The 22664-nt window shown below is 35.8% G+C and overlaps 1 pseudogene; it reads right to left on the bottom strand.

The window, feature by feature from the left end:
- Window positions 1-22433, bottom strand: part of LOC100962602 — a 32258-nt pseudogene extending 9825 nt beyond the window's left edge.
- Between the last annotated feature and the right edge of the window lie 231 nt (window positions 22434-22664).

Below are 22664 nucleotides of genomic sequence, written 5' to 3'. Positions count from 1 at the left end.
TTTTTTTGGCTTGACTATTCTTGATATATTTAAAAGCTACTGATTTGTGAGTATTGATTTTTGTATCCTGAGATGCTATTGTATTCCTTGATCACTTCTTAAAATTTCGTGTTTGAATCCCTGGGGTTTTCCAGGTATAAAATCATATCATCTGCAAAGAGTAAAAGTTTGATGTCCTCTGACCCTATTTTCTTACCCTTGATAGCCTTCTCTTGCCTAACTGTGATTGGCTAAGACTTCCATTACAATGTTAAAAAACAGTGGAGACAAGTGGCAACATTGCCTGGTTCCTGATCTGAGTGGAAATATTTTCAATTTTACTCCATTCAATGATATTGGCTATGGGTTTGCCGTAGATGGCCTCTATCAGGATAAGAAAAATCCTTTCTATACCTATTTTCTTAAGTGTTCTGATCATGAAAGGATGTTGGATATTGTCAAAAGTTTTTTCTGCATCTATTGAGAGAATCATATGGTTTTTATTTTTTTAGTTTGTTTATGTGACCAGAAAAAAATTTGAATAGCCAAGACATTTACTCAGAAATAAAAAAAAAAAATCAGGAGGAATCATGCTACCAGACTACAAACTATACTATAAATCTATAGTGATCTAAACAGCATGGTATTAGCACAAAAATAGAGAGGTAGATATATGGAACAGAATTGAGAACCAAGAGGTGAACCCAGACACTTATCATTTGATCTTTGATAAACCCATCAAAAAATATAAATTTGGGGAAAGATTCTCTATTTAACAAATGATGCTGGGAGGATTGGCTGGTGACTTGTAGAAGACTAAAACTGGACCCACACCTTTCACCATTAACAAAAATGGACTCTTACTAGGTAAAGATTTAAACTTATGACATGAAACTATAAAGATTCTGGGAGATAGTACAGGAGAAACACTTGAATAAATTGGCCTGGGAGAATTCTTTATGAGGAAGAACACCCGGGCAATTGAAGCAACACCAAAAATACATTACTGGGATCTGATCAAACTAAAAAGCTTCTGTACAGCCAAGAACACAGTAAAGCAAGCAGACAGCCTTAAGAATGGGAGAGGATATTTGCAGATTATGCTTCTGAGAAAGGTTTGATAACCAGAATCCACAGATAATTCAAATTTATTAATAAGAAAAGAACAAGTAATCCCATTTCATTGTGGGCAAGGGACTTGAACAGAAGCTTCTCTGAAGATGATACATGCTTGGCCTACAAACACATGAAAAAATGCTCATCTTTAATCATCAGAGAAATGCAAATCAAAACCACTTTGAGTTATCATCTAAGTCCCATAAGAGTGGCTCACATTACAAAATCCCAAAACTACAGATGTTGGCATGGATGTGGAGAAAAGGGAACACTTCTGCATTGCTGGTGGGTGTGCAAGCTAATACATTCCTTTTAGAAAGAAGTATAGAAAATACTCAGGAATCTAAAAGTAGACCTGCGATTTGATCCTGCAATTCCTCTACTAGGTGTATATCCAAAAGACCAAAACTCACTTTATAACAAAGGTATTTGCACCAGATTGTTTATTGCAGCTCAATTCATAATAGCCAAGTCATAGAAGAAGCCCAAGTGTCCATCGACCCATGAATGGATTAATAAACTATGGTATATGTATACCATGGATTATTATGAAGGCTTAAAAAAAGATGGAGACTTTATGTTTGTTTACATGGATGGAGCTAGAACATATCCTACTTAGTAAAGTATGTCAAGAATGGAAGAAAAAATATCCTATGTACTCAGTACTATTATGAAACCAATTTACAATTACACTTTTGTATGAAGAATACATCACAACTATGGCTCAAGTAGAATGAGGGTGGAAGAGGGGATGGGAGGGGAGTGGTGGAAGATCAGATTTAGGGAGGGATCACACCTATGGTACATAATGAAAGGGTACATGTCAGATCTAGTAGTATAGTGTATAAATGTCTTAACACAATAATTAAATGAACGAGATGAGGTATACATTAACCAGTATGATGTAAGCATTCCTAATTCTATATGAAATCAGCACATCATACTCCATAAATGCATTAATTATACATGATCTATGTGTTTATGATTTAATTAAAAAAAAAACACAGTTGTAAACACATTCAGACATGTAGGGATAGAACTGGAAGGATGCCCACCATATATGTTTCTGAACATCAGAATTATGAATAATTTTAAATTTCATCTTTTTGCAAATTCCTATTTTGTAAATGTTGTACAGTGAAATATATTACTTTATGCTGTGAGAAAAAATTAACAATTTTCTTATTCTATTGGATTTTTATATAGTTAATGAATAATATTGGGATTATTTTTTATCTTGTTTATCTCTTTATATTTCATATTTAATTTATGTGAAGCATTTGATATTATTTTAAGTTGCTGATCTAATAGTTAATCTTTCAAACATTCTTATCATTGAGAATTTGTCTTTATTTAAGCATAAAGTAGATTAAATTTTCATATCTCCAAAAACTTCCAATGGATTATACAAATATTTTTTTAGACTCCATATTATTTTAGAAGCATTTCCTTTTTATTTTTAACATACTTTCAATCAGAGTAAATAAATGCACAATAAAGTCATATGAAAATGAAGTTTTTAATTACAAAAAGCCAGCTTGGATGCCATCTTTTCACAGCTCTTATCTTGTTCCTCTGAAATAACATTCAACATGTAGTGTTTATTTACTTATCACATGTCTAATGAAAGGCTACTATGTCCGAGCCACTATTGAAGTGGTATAAATTATCTATGAACAAACATATAAAACTCCTTACCAGTATGGAATGTAATTCTTATGGAGGAAAAGACAATAAACAAATATATAAATAAGGTATATATAATACATAATCCATTGGATAGTCATAAACTCTAACAAAAAATAATGCAACAGGGAAAAGAATATAAAATTGGAGGAGCAAAATATTAGATTGGATAGAAAGGCTTAACCCTCACACTGAGGGTTTTTTTGTTTTTTGTTTTTGTTTGTTTGTTTGTTTTTAGCAGTTTTTGACCAAGGCTGCCACTTCTGGCATATGGGGCTGGCGCCCTACTCCTTTGAGCCACAAGCACTGCACACTGAGGGGTTACGTTTGTCATCTAAAGGAACTGTAGGACTTACTCAAGAGGATATCTAGAGGCAGACAAATGTGAAGTCCCTGAGGCAGGATTGCACCTGGTAGTGCAAAGAGTATACAATTATTTATGCTTCTCCAGTCCTTTTTTTTTTTTTTTTTCCACACAGAGTCTCAAGCTATTGCCCTGGGTACAGTGCTGTGGCATTATTGCTCAAAGAAACCTCCAGCTTGGGCTCAAGCAATCCTCTTGCCTCAGTTTTTCTATTTTTAGTAGAGAAAGGATCTCATTTTTGCTCAGGCTGGTCTTGAACTAGTGAGTTCAAGCAATCCACTGCCTCAGCCTCTCAGAGTGCTAGGATTACAGGTATGAGCCACTATACTCAGCCTCCTCCAGAATTTTTATGCATACCTAATCAATACAATTTATTAATATTAGACAAGTTCTCTTGAATAACTCTAATATAGGAATTATGGCTCTCTGCCACATTACTCTTCCATCTGATGTGTCCTCCCTTAACCCCTCTCCCTCATCCCCTAGCACAGTAAAATTAGAATATTTAATTAATTGTGGTACCTGGTTGTTGGCACCTATCTCCAGATTGAAGAAGTTTGTAGTCATTGTTTTTTTAAACATACTTTCTGTCCCCCCTCCTTTTTTTCTTCAGCTCCTGAGGTATGTGTGTTTAGTCTGTTGAGTGTCCCATGATTTCTGTAGGTTTTCTTCATTCATTTTCATTCTTTCATTTTTTTGTTCCTTTGATTAATAATTTCAAATGTTCCATTTTCCAGAGCATTGGTTATTTCTTCCACTGAGAAAAACTTGCTGTTGACTCCTTCTATTGGATTTTTCAGTTCAGTCAATGCATTCTTAATGCAATCTAGGATTTCTAACTTGTTCTTTTTTATGGTTTCTATTTCATTGTCCATCTTCTCACTTTTTGTGTGTGTCATTTTCTAGAATTCATTAATTTTTATAACTGTATATTTTTGTAGTTAACTAAACTGAGTATTATTATGAATTCTTTGTCATTTTATAGATCTCCATTTCTTTGTGGTTCATTGTTGAAGGGGCCATCATACCCAAATTCTTTGTAAATCTTGTCTTCTCATATCATTGTCTGCACATTTGAGGAAACAGTTACCTTATTAGGCCTTTACAGTTTTCTTTGGCAGGGATATGAGTTCCATCTGGAAGGGGCAGCGGGTGATGACCCTGGGCAAGTGAAGCTTGTTGTCAGTTCTCTATTGTGTAGACCACTGCCTTTGCTTTGGTGCTGGATGGGGCTTCTGGCTAGATTTTGCTGACTGTTCAGACCTCCAATTAGCAAATAGAGTCCTCTTCTATTAGATAGAGATGCTGGATTCTAATGAGATAACTTCTGGTTAGGCTGATCACAAGATGTATTGTTTTTTGGTCAGGCAATTCACTATTTGGGGTCTGCATCTGAACAAGGCTGCAGATGGGGATCTAAAGTTAGGCTCAGTTGCTATTTGTGACAGGAAGGGCAGGAGGCTATGCTCCTTAGAGATGCAAGATTGAGTATTGCTGTGTGGGAAGAACCATATCTGCACTGCTAACACTTTCTCCATTATTAGCAATAATGCCATTTTCCTTTCTTGTTATTCATACTTTCACTACAGTCATGCTTTTATTTACTTCAAGGACTTTTACTTTGGATTCACAACCTGGCTAACTCTTTGGCACAAGAAGTATGCCTATTAGCCTATCTTGTCTTTGGACATACCTCTCACTAAGCCTGACCATTTGTTACTTTTGATTCAAAGTGAGAGTCATACAATATTTCTTTTACTGGTACACTTAGAGACTATTATAAGCCTTTTAACTGGCATACTTTCAATATTGGTGTGTCTTGAGGAATAGAGAGGCCAATGAATGGATTGAGATGTGCTATGGCAAGTTGATGGAGAAGGCAGAATATACACCATTTACTGATTAAGTTTATTATCTAATATGGTCACAGTTCATGGAGTCCCTCCAATAATTACAATACCAACATCAAAGATCACTGCCCACAGGTCTTCAGAACAGATATAAAAATTAAAAAAAAAAAAAGTGGCACCAAGAGATTTGTTCAAAGTGAGGTTGCTACAAACCTTCAATTTGTAAAACAAAAAAAAAAATGCAATGGCTGTGAAGCACAATAAAGTGAAGTGCAATAAAACAGTGTATTCTTACATATGTTCTAATTTTTTTCATCCTTATCTATGTTTGTTGGCAGTTTGGGGTTGCAGGTTTCTATAGTGCCCCATTGAGGATATAAGCCGTAAAGAAAACCTAAGGAACTCATTACCATGATGTTCTTCAAGCACTGAGGTCCCTAGCTACTCAGTACCTTTTTTGTTACCTTTCAGTCTTTCTTTGTTTGCTTATTGTATATATATTATGTCCAGAATTTTTGTTAGTTGTATAAAAGAAGACTAACAAGAAATGAGGATATCCTATCTTGGTAATACCAGAAGTCCTGACATTTTATTTTATTATAATTTTTATTTTAAAATATTAGGGGGTACAAGTGTTCTTGTTGCATGGATCAATTGTATAATGCTGAAGTTAAGACTTTTAGTGTGCCCATCACCAGAGTAGTGTATATTTGACCCATTAGGTAAGTTTTTATCCCTCGTCCCTCCCTCTTCCTCTAATTCTTAGTTTCCAATGTCCTTTATGCCAGTTTATTACCATGTATACCCATCATTCAGCTCCCACTTATTTGTGAAAACCTGTAATATTTGTTTTTTTTCATTCTTGAGATAGCATATTTCACTTAGGGTAATATTCTCCAGTTACATCCAAGTTGCTGAAAATGACATTATTTCACTCCTTTGTATGGCGGAATAGTACTCTCCGGTATGTTTGTGTGTGTGTATGTGTGTGCATCATATCTGATGTATATATCTGATTTTCCTCATCCACTTATCAATTGATGGGTACTTAGGTTAATTCCATGTCTTCGCAATTGTGATTTGGGCTGCTATGAACATTTGAGTATGGGTATCTCTTTAATATAATGACTTCTTTTCCTTTGGGTAGTGGGATTGCTGGATTTAACAGTAGGTTTACTTTTAGTTCTTTGAGAAATCTCCATGGTGTTTTCATAGAGGTTTTACTGACTTACAGTCCTATTAACAGCATATATGCATTCCCTGTTCAGCACTCTACTCCAACAACTATAAAAATTTTGGAAGAAACCATAGGAATAACTGTTCTAGACATTGGCCTATGTAAAGAATTTGACTATAAAACCAAATGTACATATAAAAATAAATAAATGAGATTTAATTAAATTAAAAATCTTCTGTACAGCAAAGGAAATAATAATCAAGATCAAATAGATATCCTACAGAATGGGAGAATATATTTACAAATTACATCCAACAAAGGCCTTGTATCTAGGAGCTACAAATAACTCAAACAAATCAACAAGAAAGGGAAAAAAAACAATAACACCATTAAAATGTGAGCAAAATACACAAAGTTTTGGGTTTTTTTTTTTCAGAAGATATACAAATGGCCATGACATTGTATGACATGAAAAATTGCTTAGTATCACTAGTTGTCAAGGAAATGCATATTAAAACCACAGTGAGATACCACCTTACCCCCATCAGAATGGCCTTTATGTTTATTTCACATTATTTTTCCATTCCGTAAACATTTAATGTTTAATTACATCATCAATACACTCAACCAACTATTCTTCCATCCATGCATTCATTCAGTCTTCATTCATACTATTTTTTTTTTATCCACAATACCTTTAGTGTGTGTTTATAAGGTGTGAGGAACTATTCTCGATGCCCCTGAGCCATGAGATGGGAAACAGTGATCTCTAATATTAATCAACTCCTAAACAAGTCCACACTTTATTGTAGAAGGCATCACAGAAAAAATGAATTATTTTCCATATAGGAGAACAGAAATCATTACTGATTTTGTTTATATGTATAATATTTGCTTATTATGAATAATAGACATTTCTAGAAAGGGATGATTACCTGTAAATTGTAAATATGTGGTATAAAGAATTAATGTGAAAGGTCTGAAGGCCTCCTCACTACCTGTGGTGCTGGTGTTTATGCAAATGCATGTAAGTTTTCTCTCAGCATCAGTATGTCTTCTTGAGCCACTCCAATCCCACTCCCCACCTGTAGCCCCTGAAAGTGTACTTTTCAGTTCTCTGAAACACTGGACATCATCATATTCAGTATTATGATCCACAAACATTGGTCATAAGGTGACTTGTTTACAGTTAATGTGGAGTAACATTTATTTTTTTTCATCAGCAGATTTTTCTGTTTTAGCTCTGGTGTCTTCCAAAGCATGGCACACAGAGGGATCCTCTTGCTTACTATATGTACTCCAGTGACAGCTGCCACCAGTCAAAGACAATTACAAACTCTCAGGGCAGATGTACAAGGCTAACCAGAGTGTCCTAAATTGCATGTGTGAATTGCCCAGGGCCCCTGGCTATGTCTGCAGCAGAGCTAAAAATAAAACTTCTGACTCTTCCCATACAACTGCTTTGCCTTTTTAAATCAAAGTCTCAATTGCCTGTTACTATCCTGGGAGTCAGTAACACCTCTTTTTTTCTGACCCTATTAACAGGTGGTAGCAAAGATATGATATGCATTGTGATGCCACAGAAATAGATGTCTTAATTTGGTACTGCTCCTCTCATTATTCTGTTAACATACATGTGTGTACGCATACATACTTTTCCTCTCTTCTTTCATTTGCAGTATGTGGAAATCTTACCCTTGTGTTCTGAGGCTAAGGTTCTCTAAAGGTGGTCCTTAAAATATTCTATGGCAAAAAAGTTCACTTACTATAGCTTCTTTTTAAAGATTAACAGTGGACATTAGTAGTATTTAAAAAAAACAATACTATGGGTACTATTAATAAAAACTTACTTTGATTAACTCTGTTTAAGACTTACTTGAAGAAAAAATTTTCTAATACTTTACAAAATTGCGTTTTGTTAAAGTATTACTTATACACAGCATTGTGCATTGATCTCAAGGTGATGGCTTGTCTGGCTTTGACAAATTGAAACACTTGTGTAATCCCCACTGCCCACCAAGATATGAAACATTTCATCACTGAAAAATTTCCCTTGTGTCTCTTTCCAGTCAATCTCTGTAAGTTCTAATGGATCCATGAATTTTTACCTTTTTCTGAATATTCTTACCTTTACCTGATTATTCTTACCTTTTTTTATAAAGAGAATCATACAAATACACTCTTCTGTGTCTAGCTTCTTTTGGCTACCACGCTGCTTTTAAGATTATCAGGTTGCACGCTTCAGTAGTTTAATCATTTCTATTTTTCAGTAGTGTTTCACTATATACCTTAGTTTATTATTTTTCTCTTGATGGACAGTTTGTTTTGCTACTATGAATAGGTATATTTATGAGTATTATACAAATTTTCTACAGACCTAGGTTTTCCTTTATTTTGCACGAAATGGTGGATTTTGATGACTCATAAGACAAACATATGCCTAACTTTTTACAGAACTTCACGTAGGTTATCCAAATTGATCGTACCTGTACCATTTTACACTCTCATAGAAGTGTATGAGGATTGCTAACCATAAAGAATTTTTGTCAAACACATGGTAACAGCCTGAGATATATATAGTGTGAAATATTAATATAGATATTATAGAAATGGGTATTGTCAAAAGAAATGAGAAATATATTAGCCTGCTCTTTTAGGAGTCAGATTCAGAGGAATCCAGCCATATGTTTTGAGTTTATTCATGACTCAAATGTTTTCTTGAGGTATAACTGAATGCTCTCTGGTGACTGAGAGATTTGTTCATGTTTCTATGTTTGTGCCCAGATAATTTCTCTGCAAAGGTTTGTTAATTAAATTATGAAATCTGGTGTAGTTTGTTTCTGTATAGAAGAATTAGAAGTTATTCCAGAAATTCATAATTCACTTCTGTATTGAAATAACAAGTACTGAATGACAATAAGAGATTAGATATTGACAATAGGGATTTTCTTTGTTCTATAGGTTGGTACTCCAAGGTTTTCTTACAAAAATCTTGAGTTCTATAAATTTCATTTAAATCTCAAATGTTTGTAGTAGAGCTTATCTGATATTTCAGGCAGTTCTGCTGGAACATTTTAAAAATGTGTCATGTGGAAGGTTATTTTTTCACAATAAATAGTCATGTTTGTGTTTTTAATGAGATAATGTCATTTTATCCAGGGAAAAAGATACCAGTAGGTTGAAGACGGGTCCACTGAATTTTGACAGAGATTTAGCAGAAGGAATGAAAATATGATGACTCTTAACTATTGATTCACTCACATCCACTCTGTTCAACTCTTGCAATCTTCTAAACATATTGTGATTTTTTTAAATTAACATCATGATAGAGTATAGAAGAACCTTAAGAACATCTAGTAAAAGATTTCATTCGATGCTTACATTTCATCTGAAGCATCTTCTCTCGTTGTTTCCCTTCAACATTTGAAGGGTTTGTTTCACTGGACATGGAGAAGGTATAGAGAACATATATTTATGAACTGAAAATGAGTTTTATTATTTTTTCTCACATCAGTCATGCTTTCTTTTTTATTCCAAGACAGAAGAGAACATGAAGAGTATATCTGATCACAAAAGGCCTATCTTCTCCCTGCGACTAAGGCTCTTAAGGAGAAGAAAGCCATTTGATGCCTGTCAACTGGAAGGCATAGATTAAATCATCTAGAGAACACCCTGGGGTTTGTCCCTAAAGGCCACAATGCCATAACCACCCAAAGTGCCTTCTTTTATCACATTAACTTTAGATTTCTCAGTCTCTTCTCAACAACACAGTTGACTATAGCCATCTCTCCAATTCCCTGAGAGTGCATCAGACTATTATTGCTATGATTCTTATTATTTGAATTTTTTATTGTGAAGTATTTTCATGTTAGAACAAATGGTTATGTGATAAATCACGATTTCAATCTACTCTCAGGAACCCAAACTAATAATATTTTAAATAAATGCATTTTCTTTTTTTAACTAAGTCTTAAGTGATGTGGGTGTCAGAGAGTAGGAGGCTGTCTGACGAAAGTCAGCTGAGAAGTCCTCCCAAAGTGTTTTTGTTAATCAAAATCAGAAGTTCCTTTCTTTAAATACAGCAACCACTCATGGATAATATGATTATGAAAATATTACTATTCTATGAATATTGAAATTGTTTTGAAAGGAACAGAAGGGTAACAAATACTAAGTCATAAACAAAACCAGAGGTTACAGGTAATGGTCTGGCTCTGGTTGACCTTGGCTGATCTCATGTAGACTGGGGTGAACTGGTGTCTCTAGGTGATTGTGGCAGGCAGAATTCTAAGAGGCCCTGTGAGAGTCTAAGCCCTTCTGGTACACATGATTATTTTACTCTGTTGTTTAGGTAATGCAACATGGCAGAGTTCATTTTTAAAAAAGGAGATTGTTATCACCACAATCTAGGTGAAGGTGTATGCTTCTGACCAAAATCATCAAACTGCATACATTAAGGGCATACAGTTATTTATATATCATTCACATATGCCTATCTTAATAAAGTTATTTTTAAAAAAGAGAGAGAGAAAGAAAGGGAGATTATCTAGGTAGAACTGATCACTGAAGCCTTTAAAATGTAAAAGCAAAGCATTTTCTCCAGCTGGTCACAGAAAAGGAAGTCCTAGAGACACTCTCTTGTTGGCCAGGAAATAAAGCAAACATTCATCCTGTGAGTGGTCTTTGGACGCCACATGGCAAGGAACTGCAGGCAGTCTGCAGGAGCTGAGAGTGGTCCCCAGTTAACAGCTAGCAGGAAAATGGGGACCTCCATCCTAAAATTGCAAGGAAATGGACTTTGCCAACAGCCAGTGAGCTTGGAAGAGGACTGACTCCAAGCCCCAGATGGCAGCCCCACATGATTCCTTGATTTCAGCTCTGTGAGACCCTAAGCAGAGAATCCAGTCACCATACCCAGACTTCTGACCCAAGAAGCTGTGAGAAATAAATTTATGTTATTTTAAGCAGCTAATAGAAAGCATGATGAGTTGGTTTATTAGTCAAAATGATTATTTAAGGAAGAACATTACAATAAATAATATAGATACATTTAAAGTATTTAAAAACTAAATACATGAAAGTTTATTAATTTTTTGATTTTTTTTTACGGTAAGACAAATGGATTCTGCAACTGAAATGACAACAGCCTTTTTATGTAAATTAGACTTACAATACTTCCATATTTTCTTATTTTGAATTCTTTAAAGTGAATTCTTTAAATAAGACCTCAAAGGTAGTGGTGTAATAGTCTGATTTTAGAATCATTTTAATGTTGTGATCTCCATTCCCATCTTTCGTTTGTTTAGATCACACCTAGTTCCACAGAAATCACTTCAAGATTTGTCTTTATATTTCAAATGCATTTGATTTTTTATCAACCCAACAGCATTTTCTCCACCATTATTTTTAGCATTTTATATAATATTTAATTAAAGTAGTTATTTTTAATAATATGTGTATATAAACCTACTATAAGCAAGTGTGGGAACAAACATTATGGCTTAGTAGCAGACATTTATGAATTTATCTTGGTAGAAATATACATGCACAGGCATCCTGACCTGTTGGCCTTAACGTTCAATGTACTGTGGCTCTCAGTAGACAGATATTATGGAAAGATTGGTGGGTGTTACTCAGTCTATCTGACAAGTAAATAAAGTAGAAGTAGGTTATGAGATTGTCTATTAAATGCTGATATACGTATAATTACTGATAACATTTTTTATTGCTTTATGAAGATTGCTTAAAATCAGAGTTTAATAATATTAGCGCCCAAGAACTCGGCTACCAGATGCTCCAGATCATTTAAATATGGATGCAAAACTACTTTGTTAATATAAAACTAATTAACTCCTTGAGGGTCAAGTGAATATTCATCTACACATGTTCTCATCTCAACCATAGGCAGGCACAAAAGTGAATCAAATCCTCTGGCTCTGTGGTTTTAGGGAAGTTATTCAATTATGCCAGAACTCCATTTGTTCTTCTCCAAAGTGGAGTTATCGAATTTCCCAGGGATGCTGCAGGGTGAGTGAGGTAACCTGTGACGTGTCTGCCGTGTGTCAGGTGCTCAGCAAATGTTTGTCTTTCCCTGTTTGGGTTTCTGTGCCTACGTGGAATTATCTTAGCATTACTATTTGATGGTGTGGCTATAGACATCTCTAATTCCACTTCTTCCCTACTTTGAGGTGTGGCAATTTTCTGGGTATACACGAAAACCTAATTATGAGTATCATTTTCTCCTAAGAATTGAGATATAATCCTTAGACTTAATATCAGCAAATCCACAACACTATATTCCTTTTGTTGTAAAATTGCAAATGATTAATACAAATTCCTAATGTCCAAACATGACAAAATTCCAAATTGAGAAAAAGTTACCTTTTATCTCTCTATCCTAATCAGTAAATATGTCTGTGTTCCTTGTTGCCATTCTCGATCCTTTATAAAATTACATTTCTTGGTTTTCTGGAAAATATAAAACAATTTTTCTCTTCACTTTCCATCTGTCCTATGGGACCATCTTAAAAGTACTTGCAGTTAAAAAAAAAAACCACAAAAACTATAAATGAGCTGACGTTACTGCTGTCGCTACTAGCAGTCAGTGATGTGTTTTCAACACCCCTGCTTCCAGACCTCCCCTGCCACTCTGCCTGCCAGGTTTAGAGCAAACACATCTAGAGTGAATTTATATGTGAGATGCAGAACAGAGCTGGTACCAACAGAAAAGCTTGCTCCCTGCTGACACTGATTTGAAATCTCTGACAGACCATTTGTTTCCTCTTAAGAATAGAGCATACATGGTGGTGTTGGATGGAGCTAGTTGCAGGCACAGCGAGGCAAGCTACCGTCTGTCTCTCTCCTTTCCTCACCAAATGGCGTGCAGAGAGGAGATTGAAACTACAATGAAGATAATTCGAGAACTGAGACAATCGGCAATTTCAGAAGGTAGAAAAAATGACATGTGTGAGGCAAAGAAAAAATAAAAAGGAAGTCGAGGAAGAAGGGGAAATGGATTAAAAGATAAAATGTAAAAGTAGCAGAATCACAAAACCAGTTGTGAAAACTTACTCTTTATTGGTGTGGTACTTGACTTAGCCCTCTTGAAATTCCATATGAAGGCTAAAGATGACGGGTCACACCTGCTGCCGTGGATGAGGTTCGTGTTTTATGTTGGTGTAACCTCTAGGGCACGCTGCAGAGACATCAGTTCTATATAAAGGAACCATAAATACACTGACCCCTGTGACACACACCCCCCAACCCAGAACCTTTCATCTGTGAGCTTCGGGCATTTGTGCTGGCACCTGTTAGGCCAGCTGTAATAGCTGAACAGTACTGTCTTTACTAATTAAAGAGGAACAAATTGAGCACAAACTCAAAAGTTTCACAATGGAGGGCTTGAGATATTATTATGTTTTACTTTTTTTATTCACTAATGTGTGTCCACCACATGCTGTTTTCTATTCTTAGAAAAACAGTAGGGAGCAAAGCACACAGACCACGGAGCTCCAGGTCTAGTTGGGGGAAAGAGGCAATGCAAAATTTCAAACTGAATACAATGTATACGTGGGGGCTAAAGAGCCCCAGAGTAGAAAGTAATTACTATTTTATATAGCCTCATCAAGAATGGCCCTACCTGTTAAATAACACTGAGTAAATAACTAAAGGGAGCCAGGCATCAAAATAGCTCAGGAAAGAGAATCTCACGACTGAGGTCTCAGTGAGTACAAAGGTGTGTGTTCGGTCTGTTTTAGAAACTGTAATGAAGACAATGTGGGGAAAAAGCATGAGAGAGAAGAAGGGTTGGGTGAAGGTAGGGAGGTAGCAATCATCTACAATCATGGGGACTAGCGTAAGGAATACACATTTTTTTTTTAAATTTTTTGAGTGGCATAGAAAGCCATTGCAAAGTTTTGGCAAAGTGTCACAAGTGAATGTAGATTTTTACAAATCCATTTAGCTGCTCGTTGGGAAGAGAAGTTGAATTGTTCTCCTCTGACCTGTGGAGTGCCGCAGAACTCACTTCCACCAGTGAGAGAAACAAAGATCCAAGTATCTTTTACAGGGTTTTAAAACAATAAGTACACAGATATTAAATTGATGAAAGGCACCAATTTTCACTGTCCTTATGATAAAAATATTATTTTTCCCCCATAGTGAAAGGCAAAGGTGCTCTAGAAATCAAGCTTCAAAAAGGATATTCCTGGACACACGTTTGGTCAGTTTTCACGTGTGATTTCCTTACATCAGTGATGTGCAGCTAACAAATTCATTAAAGGTTGTGCAAAAGTTTTCTGAAATTAACTAGTCTCTAGCATAAACTTGTGAAAAAATCACAGGTAAAGATCTTAGAGTAAGTTGTTTTTTTTTTTCCTGCAGTTATTGACCAGGGCTGGGCTTGAACCTACATATGGGGTCCAGCATATGGGGTCAGCGCCCTACTCCTTTGAGCCACAAGTGCTGTCCAAGACCTTAGAGGAAGTTTTACAGTCTCTTTTCTTGATTCACACAAATGAATTCAATATTTCTTCTTGCCTCAGCTCATTTCTCAAAAGTACACTCTTCTGCCCTGCTTTCTGAAGGTCTCAAAGTTTTCTTAATTCTTGAGCATACACTATTTTGAAAACATTAAATACTGAAATTTTCAACTCTCAGAAGTCATTATGAAAATCATTATAGATGGTAAAAAAAAAACAAAGAAATACTCAGCAAAGTGGCTGTTACTACTGTCGTAGAACAATTTAAAAATGAGGAAGAAAGAAATTTTACAAATTACATCATGAAAACAGTAGGGACAGAACTAAAGCAAACGTGATTTTTTGTAAGTTTTGGGTAGTTTTGAAGTGATTTAAGAATATGCTAGACATTTAGCTTTTGACTGAGTTTTCACAATGTAAAATTTTCAGAATTCAGCGTTGACAGAGTTTCTAGCCCTGAGCCTTTAGACTTATTTACTGATTCTTGGATCAGTCATTTTCTTGCAGGATATTCAGGAACCTAAAAGGAAATGAATTCCAATGTCAAATTGAAGAGTTAGTCACTAAGTTCCCAGTTATATTCATGAAATATGACTACTGTTCAAAAAAATAAACTTGAATATGGTTTAATTGTAGCTCAAGAACGCCCTGCTCTCCCGGTTTACTTAGCATGTTTACTAGCACTATGACAATTAAGGGTGATGGTGAGGGTCTGTATTCATAAACCATCCCTGCAACTACCTAAATTTACTGTCTGGCAAGGATAATTCTAATTCTGTTGAGATAAAGCACCGATTGCTGAGGGCTTTCTCGTGAACCCAGGTCTTGGGGCCAGGACCTGGACAAAGAAAGCCTAAGAGGTAATCTTGCGTGGAGCCTGATAATTTACCCAAGACACATGGGGAGAGAGTGCGGTGCTCAGCCCTGAATAGCATGAAGTCAATAGGAAGTGGTAGCAGGTAACAGGCTGGACATGGGAAGATGTGGGGGTCTGGCAGGGGGTGTAAGTGTTTGAGAAAGAGGACCTTCAGGGTAGCAATCTCTTCCCTCCCCTCCTCTCTTCCCCACTGTTCCATCCTTCTTTTCCTTGAGTAAAAATAGTATTCCCTGAATTCGCACCTGATTTCTTTCTCTTAACTGTTTTTTTTTTTGTTAGTGCGTACCTATCAATCTTCCTTATTCTAACTGAATAACTCTATACATGGTAATTTATGTATGATAAAACATTCTATAAAATTAATGCTTATAAAGTTCTCTCAGATAACAATTGCTTAAACATCTAACCTTTTCACTATAGTTTAATCAAAGGATTGATTCAAATTTGAAATCACATGGGAAAATGGTTAAAAGATAGAACTTTTGAAGGTTCTGGTACTGGTTGCAGGCTGTCCTCATCAACTACAGAAAAATTCTTCAAAGCTATAAGTTAAAGTTCTTATAATGTTATAGTATATAAAATTACCTGGAAAACTATCTACATATTCATTATTCAACCATAAAGCAACTAAAAGAATGCATTATAAATACTCTCAACAATACAGATGCATCTAAAATATAGGTTATTGAAAGAAGTCAGTTACAAAAGCATTATAAGGCATTCCATTTGTATGACACTTAGCAAAAGGCAAATTGTTCCTCTGTGTGTTATTGCCTAGAAAGGAGCAAGAAAAATCCTTACAGGATGATAAAAATTAGCTATTTTTTGATTCTGAATAGGTATGTTCATATGTAAGTATTTATTCAGCTGCATAAGGTTAAGATTCTTAAACTTTATCATTATACTTCAACTTTATAAAATAGTTAAAGTGTTAACCAAAGTGTAGATTTTTGAGGTCTCCCAAAGATTGATTTAGTAGCCAGTGGTAGTCCCAAGAATCTGTATTTTTTAAATTAAGCTTTTTAGGACATTATGATATAAATAGCCTATAAATCACATTTTCACAAACATTGGCTAAAAGGAGAATGCTACCTCCAGTGAGAACCCAGGGCCAGTCTGGGTTATCGAATCTTCTAATCTGATAATTTGTGTCATCATTTATGAACATATGCAATTTTTTTTCTTTCTTTCTTTTTTTTTTTTTTTGGAGACAGAGTCTCACTCTGTTGCCTGGGCTAAAGTGTCATGGCCTCAGCCTAGCCCACAGCAACCTCAAACTCCTGGGTTCAAGCGATCCTCCTGTTTCAGCCTCATAAGTAGCTGGAACTACAGGTGCCCACCACAAGCCACAGTGCATGGCTAATTTTTCTATTTTTTGTGGAAATGAAGTCTTGCTCTTGCTCAGGCTGGTCTAGAACTCCTAAGCTTGAGTAATCCTCTCACCTCAACTTCCCAGAGTGCTGGGATTGCAGGAGTGAGTACCCAACCTATGAGCATATGCAATTTCAACAGAATTCTCCTTTATTGTGAACGGAGTCATAATAGAATTATGATTAAATAATTGATTACATTATTATAAAATATGATTAAATGCCTCCATCCTCTACCTCCACGGCAAATCTTACTGCCTACTGAGAGTCAAGTTTTGAGCTCAGATCCTAGGGAAACTTGTAATATGGTATGACCACCAGTACTACCTGTGGAAAACAACTGGCTTTCATTCATTAACTATAAACAATGCTGTGTTTCAATATGCAACTATGCGTAAAAGCGTTTAAAATGAGTTCCATTTGTTTAGAAATTGAATGTCTATTTTCTTCCCCTCAAAACTCTCCCACTAATTCTCACAGGAATGCAATCTTTAAGTTAAGAAAGAATTCATATTTAAATATAATTAGGGTAAGATTTGTGTTGCAGTATACACAGTACATGAATTCAATTTTCATCTCTTTTAATTTGCTTACAGGTAATTCAACTACAAGCAATATAATCACTTTGCAAATTCCTTTTCCCAGTGTTGAAGGTGTTCAAGGATAGTTCTTGTGCTAAAAATGAATTTTGATTTATTGATATAATGGGTAGTTTTGTTCTTTGACCTGTGATTTGAATAAACATTGTAGGGGAAAAATTCTTTCAAAATATGTTGTTTCTATGACTTTACAAAGATACACTGGTTTAAGTGGAAATACATTAAATTAAAAGTATAATACAAGCATTCTGTTGAGAATACAGAATATACTGACACATAAACATTAGAAAAAGGAAAAGGTAGAGGAAGAGAGAGAGGAAAACTACAAATAAAGGAAAAGATTTAAATATACTGAATTTAGTGACTTCACTACCTAGTAACTTTGAAACATTAGCCAAGTAATTTAATCTCTGAAAAAAATAATATTTGTATTGGGTTTGCTATAAGTATTAAATCAAAGAACACTTGAAAAGTACTAAACTCGGTGTTTGGTTCCTAGTAATTACAAAAAAAAAAAAAAAAATGTTCCTTGCCGACATGCTGATGGTGATGACACTGGCTGAGACAGTAGTCTTGTTTAGAATCAGAGGAAGAACACCTAATTCAAAACGCTGACCCTGAATTTCACTATTTCAGCTCTAAAATACTCAACAAATCTAAAGTAACTATAAAAGAGGATGCATATATTTCTGTTAAGACTTATTTTGAAACAGAAAACAAGTTTCAAAAGGTTGCAGTTAGAGCTGACCTAAAATGCTAGAATAAAGATAAAGTTCATAAATATTTTGAATATGCTGGATGACAACTTATTTTATGAATAGACTTCAATAACAAGTTCAATAGCAAAATTGACTAAACAAAATGAAACAATCTACCCAAATCAAACAAGACTAATTAAAATCAAACACTAGAAAGAAGCTTCTCATAGAAGAAATAGCACAAAATTGAACACAAGGCCATAATATGTTTAACACTGTCTTTAAAATATTGATATTGGGAAAGCGCCTGTGGCTCAAAAGGGTAGGGTACTGACCCCATATGCTGGAGGTGACAAGTTCAAACCCAGCCCCGGCCAAAAAAAAACAATAAATAAAATACTGATATCATAATGTAGTTTTGACTTGCACTTTTTCTACCTGGTAAATCTTGGAAGACTGGAACTAATGTTACCCTCAAAGAGATACTTCAGTGTAGAAATAATGATATATTTTATTGACATATTTCTGTGCTTGAAATTTTAGTACCAATGCTCCTTTCTGGAAGGCTATTTGAAATAATTAAAAATAAGAAAATGTGTATTTTCATTATCACATGACAATATATTTATATTGCCTTACAAATGAGATTAAGAACGAGTGAAAAACCCTTATTTCTCTCTCCCACCTCCACCCCCTATTCCTGATGATTTATGACATCATTAATAAATGTAAAAAAGTTCTTCCTAGGGCAGCACCTGTGGCTCAAAGGAGTAGGGCACTGGCCCCATAGGCCAGAGGTGGCAGGTTCAAACTCAGCCCTGACCCCCCCAAAAAAGTTCTTCATATATGCCTAAAAATTACAAATCCTATTTTCAGAAGTTAGATGCCCTGATATTTGTAAAGTAATTAAATAAGATAATTATTGGCAACACAATTTCTTTTAGTCTGTAGGCTGTGAAGGTGCTTCTCCTTTTTACCCTTCTTCTTTGTCTTAGAAAGTAATAGCGCCCCAACAGTGACTGCCAGCACTAAGTTGGATGGGTTTATGGTTAGGCACAGGCACCCTTCTTTTCTCTCTTCTCCAAGGTTTTCCTTCCCAAACACATGTGCTTGCTTAAACATTTCCATTTAAGAGGACGTTTTCTAAAATAGAAAATGTATGAAAGTACTTATTACAGTGCCTAGAACTATATTGCATCAGTTTTACAGATGAGGTAACAAGCACAGAGAGGTTTAATAACCTTCTAAAATATGCATATAATTGGCGAAGCTTAGAATACACATTCAGGCAATTTTTAAACCCTGCATTCAACATCTGAAGTATTTTCACCCAGTGGTTACCTTTAAATCAAGAAAATTTGATCTGGTGAGCCCAAGCTTTATTTTAGGATAGGACTAGCCCCTGGAAGACATGGACATTCTGTGCAGAGCACAATCAGATGTATGAAGTTGGTGTGAGCTGCTACAGCCCTTTTGGTAGATGTAGCCCTTTGTTCTCAAGTGATGAATCTTAGAAATCATCACAAAAGTAGGTTTTCTAGGCGGGTGCTACTTGACGTAACCCATCTGCTCCATCAAGTTGGTAGCTGAGAGTGGAGAGAAACAGGGACACTTGGGATGATTTAGTGGGAAGAGAAATTTGGAATTCTGAAAGTATCAATGACAAGGATGGTAGAAAACCCTAAAACTCTGGTGACATCCCTAGTCCTTCAGCATGTGGGCTGCCTGCACATGTGCTATTATCTAGAGATTTATTTTTCTGAGAGATCAAAACTATGATTAAAGCTTTATTTTAATATTTCAAATGTTCAGTTAAGGTTAACTGTGTGCCAAGTACTATGCCATGTCTTAATGCATAAGCTAATGACACTTGGGATTTAGTGAATGGCTGGCTGTTCCGCAGGTGAGACACGAAGTACACACATTTCTATCTGTAGGGAATAGAAGAAGGTTGGCCTCAATCATCAGCAGGTCACACTACGTCTGCCAGCAGTAACTCGATGAAAGCCTGTTCCCAAATGGGTTTCTGGGGTCTGTACTCCTCTTTCTCTTGATTTCTCCTTTCTACAGTTTCATCTCCTAAAACCAAGAAAGGAAAGCAAAAACAAATGAACAAAGAGCAAAGCAAAACAGATGAACAACAACAACAAATGTAAAGGAGATTTTGTGATCTGAATTCTTTTTCTCACTCTGCCCTCCCTCTTAAATGATAGGTAAAGAAATTAACACCAAAAGCTACAAATAAGTTATTTGACTGATGTCAGATAGCTAGTGCTACAGGAAAAAAAAAATTAAAACAGAAATTCAAGTATAGAACCCAAAGCAGAGAAGACAAATCATAGAACCATAGACTGTTCAAGGCTCTTTTGACGACCTTTTCTTCAGCTTTCCAAATTCCAAAATATTCCAAATGTCTTCTGCTACTCTCTTTGATAACAAACCTGCCTCTCTACAAATGTCTGTATAGAACATTTCAAGACCCTATCATCTGATGAGGGCAGCGACATTACAGGAATTGAGGGAGAATTTAGGAATGCAGAAGGCTGAGCAAGACAAGCCAAATCTCCACCTTAGGAGACTAGCTATTGTTTCCATGAGTCATGTGATAGTAAACAGGTAAATACTAAATAAGCAAGAGAATTGAGAACTGTCTGTTACTGTGAAAGGGAATAACTGGGCAATGATGTGGGAAGGTGGAATTGGGAAAGCCAGTTTGGGCAGGTGGTCATGGAAGGTCTCTCTGTCGTGTGACATTTGAGCCGAGAAGATGACAAATGTACTAAACTGCTATAGGAGAAACATTTGGGGCAGAGGAATCCTGGAGGGCTCTGCCATCCCAGGAGGGAGAGCTTGAGTTTTCTCCATGAAGAGAGGGAATGACAGCTCTCCAGACGGACAGAGAGGGCAAGGGCAGGGGCTCAAAAATGTGGTCATCTCACAGGAATTGCAAGAGCATAAGGGGCAGTGGGGAGAAAAATGGACTCTGGAGCTGAATTGGAGGCAGGGGCCAGCTGAGGTTGGGGCCTAAATGCTCTGCTGAGATATTCGGGGCCGGAAACTTTTAAGTATTTCTTTTTTATTTATTCTGAAGTGCCTTTTCTTTGCTTGATTCAGCCAGGAATCTTTCAAAAGGAAATGATCAAACTTATCTTGTGGTTATTAAGTTTGAGATTTTCTTTAAATGATACACATTTTAAACAAAGTGTAAAATGTGGAAGTTTGACTGCTTTTCAGATTTTAATCAAATGTTTAAAACCTTTAAATTTTAAAGCATTAAAAATTAGCATTTAAAATATTGCATTTGTCTTCCATAGTTTGTATGGCACACTATTTTTTGTTTGTTTGTTTGTTTTTAATTAGGAGGTTTTAGGAGCTCTTAAAAAACAAAACCCAAAAAAATCTTGTCATTTGTTCTTGGTGATTATTGCCATTTCCACATATCATTTTGAATAGAGGAGATAATCAGAATACAGCAGAAAGTCCTTTAACTGCCACTGTAAACAACTATGAATTTTTCACCTTATTTAATTGCAAAAGGGGAAACAGGTACTTTTATAGAGTTGTGTTATTGCTTCTTTTCTAAAAATTTGGATGCGTATGTTTAATTTTCAAACTTAATATCAACAATTTTATCAATAAACATTTATTCAAACTTTCAGATGCTTTAGTGAGTATCTAGTCGGATTCAGAAATCAAAATCAGAGGGTTACAATTTAGAAAGAGAAAACCAGACACTCCTGAAAAGACGAACAGTAAAACTAAGTAACAAAGTAAAGTAGAACTGGGTGTTACAAAACAGAAAGATAAGGAAGAGCAGATCAGGGAGCAGGCAGGGATAAAGATCAGACCAAACTTTGGGAAAGGCAAGTTTGAGACAGGCAGAGAGAGGGAGAAAGCAGAGGCGGGAGATACAGTGAGATCAGATGAACAGCGCAGATGCTTGGTGACTGCCACACTCCAACCTATAATTGGATTGCATTAACAACTTTTAAACTGTTTCTGTGATTCAATCCCTTCATCAGAGGACATGCTGAAATTTCAGCCTCCAAAAGTTGCACACCCCACCTTCTAGCCTCAGTTCATTCTGGGAGTCCCGGGAAGGTGCTCCGCTCTGCTGCCTTACAGGCTGTCCTTTATGGGCTGTCCTGTCTAGCTCCTTTTCAGTGCCACTGCTATCACCTGAGGAAGACCTCACCACTTCCTCAGGGACCCTATCTTCCAAAGTCCCCATCTCCATTTCCTACACTTCCTACTCCCATTTCACTGGACGGAGCTGAAACATATTCTTCTTAGTAAAGTATCTCAAGAATGGAAAGAAAGGATCCAATGTACTCAATATTCTTATGAAACCAATATATAAACACTTACACCTTCATAGCAATGGTAAAATACACAGGTAGTCCAGAAGCAAAAAGGGAAGAAAAGGGAGAGGAGAGGGGAGAGGGTAGGGCGAGTGGAGGGAGGGTAT

The sequence above is a fragment of the Otolemur garnettii genome, unplaced genomic scaffold, assembly GCF_000181295.1.
Source record: "Otolemur garnettii isolate 467f Iridium unplaced genomic scaffold, OtoGar3 scaffold00122, whole genome shotgun sequence".
NCBI classification, from domain to species: Eukaryota; Metazoa; Chordata; class Mammalia; order Primates; family Galagidae; genus Otolemur; species Otolemur garnettii.
This window is presented reverse-complemented; position numbering and strand designations above follow the sequence as displayed.